Source organism: Tursiops truncatus, chromosome 1 (genome assembly GCF_011762595.2).
Source record: "Tursiops truncatus isolate mTurTru1 chromosome 1, mTurTru1.mat.Y, whole genome shotgun sequence".
Lineage (NCBI taxonomy): Eukaryota > Metazoa > Chordata > Mammalia > Artiodactyla > Delphinidae > Tursiops > Tursiops truncatus.
Genome location: NC_047034.1, coordinates 12,060,191 through 12,062,493, shown reverse-complemented (window position 1 = coordinate 12,062,493; position 2,303 = coordinate 12,060,191). Strand labels below are relative to the sequence as shown.

General features: G+C 40.5%; 1 pseudogene; it reads left to right on the top strand.

Annotated features, from left to right (window-relative positions):
- The first annotated feature begins 254 nt into the window (after positions 1–254).
- On the top strand, positions 255–1,054 carry LOC101336785 (small ribosomal subunit protein uS15m-like; annotated as a pseudogene).
- Positions 1,055–2,303: the final 1,249 nt, after the last annotated feature.

The window sequence follows — 2,303 nt, the reverse complement described above, 5'->3', positions numbered from 1 at the left end:
CCTGTAATTTTGCAACTTCAATTTCCTTAATAATATAAGGGTAAAGTAAAACAAGCAGGCAAGCAAAAACATAGCTGCAAACTATTTTACATTCTTTTAATGGAGATAAGGGGTCTCTTTCCTGCTCTTGAATCGGAGCAGGATTGCTACTGCTTTGATCAAAAAAAGATGGTGTTTTAAGTTCCAACTCTTCTCAACACTCCACTTATTCTTCTGATTAAGTGGAGCGGGTCCCTCGGGGGTCAGAAGCCACCATGCTGAGGGCGGCGTGGAGGGCGCTGAGTTCGATTCGGACCCAGGGAGTGACTCAGGCCCCAGTCCTCGGGCTGCCGGGTGGAGGGTGCGCAAAGCTTCTCTCCATCCAGCGGGACCTTCCCTCACGTCCTGGAGGTCTTATCCTCTGGGCCACCCGCAGATATGCCACCCAGACACCAGTCCAGCCCAGCCATGAAGATGACCTGTCCCCTTCTATGCTGCTCAAGGACTACCAGGACATCCCTGGAATTGAGAAGGTTGATGGTGTCGTGAAAAAACTCTTATCTTTGGAAATGGCCAACCAGAAAGAGAAGCTAAAAATCAAGAAAGAGCAGTTGATGAACAAGGTCGTGGAAAAGCCTAAGGACACCAGCTCCCTGGAGGCTCGAATTGTTGCGTTGACTGTCAAGATCCGCAGTTGTGAAGAACACATGAAGAAACATCGAAAGGACAAAGCCCACAAGCGCTATCTGATGATGAGCATTGATCAGAGGAAAAAGATGCTCAAAACCCTCCGCAAGACCAGCTATACTGTCTTTGAGAAGACATGCAGGGAGCTGGGGATTGAGTACACCTTTCCCCCTCTGTACTACTGAAAAACCCACCGCCGCTGGGTGACCAAAAAGGCTCTGTACATTCGGGTTTTCCAAGAGGCTCAAAAGCTGGAGAAGCAAACCGGGCCTTAAAAGCTGCAGCTGCAGCAGTCCGGAAACAAGTCCAGAAGAACCCAGAGAGCCCTTCCAAAACTGGACCAGAGGCAATCAAAGAAAACCAATAAATGTTAAAATTAAAAAAAAAAGGGATATCTTCTGTTTTGCCTCATAGCCATGTATTTGGTAATAAGAATAGCAACTAAATTTTTTATACTGAATATCAATTTCTCAAATAGATAAATAGGCAAATGTATGAGGATTATAGATGGGGCCCCTTATAAGAAAGCTTTTGCCTTCTTAAAAATTGGAAGATGTATATTTGCAATATATATGACTCTTACAAAAAATTCAAATGACTTTATTAACTTTCAGTCAGAAGGAATGCTTATTATAATACTACATTCTTTTAATAAATGTTATTAAAAGACATATAAAAGATAAAATGTTATTAAAATGAATTTAAAAATCTATAATATTTTAAATGATGCTCTTTACAAAAATATTCATGAATTAAGTAAGATGCATTGTTTAGTTCTATATTTTGTTCAAAGTAATTTTATTTAAATATAGGAATTAAAAAGTATATACCTCTGGCTTTGATTTTATTTCACTAGGTGTCAGGAGCTCAGCTGAGCTGGGTGAGAGGGGAGCTGCCAGGTATCAGGGTAGCCAGTTAAGGCAACAAGGCAGAAATGAAAGAGTTAAGACTTTAATCACTTACTACAATGAAATAAGAGAAAGGCTCACGACTCCATTGCATTTTACCCCATGAAATGGAGTATGGAGCCAGGTAGGTCAATGCTTTTCACCCCACTTTGGAGGGGGCCCCAAACAAAAGGCTCCAGCAGTTTTATGAACCCTGAGTTGGGGGTAGGGGTGAGGATGAAGGTGTGGCACAACCTAGGGAGGTCCAGGCATGGGAAAGTAGTGAGTATTGAATCAGAGTTGGGGAAAAGTTATCTTCAAGGTTTTCCCTTCCCTCCCCATATGGAGGCCTGTCTCTGCCCAAGGCCTTAGCTAGAGACCCAGGAATGAATGAGAGGAGGTTAGGAATTTAAATACACAAAGAGCAGATCCACCAGAATGCCTGAAGGGACTTCCCTGGTAGGTGTGCAGCCAGATGGAAATATACAGTTGTATCATTCTTTTGTTTTTAATTAATTTTTATTGGAGTATAGTTGATTTACAATGTGTTAGTTTCTGCTGTGCAATGAATCAGTTATATATATATATATATCCAAAAAATATATATATATATCCAACATATATATATGTTATATATATATATATATCCACTCTTTTTTAGATTCTTTTCCCATATAGGCCATTACAGAGTATTGAGTAGAGTTCCCTGTGCTATACAGTAGATTCTTATTAGTTATCTATTTTATATAT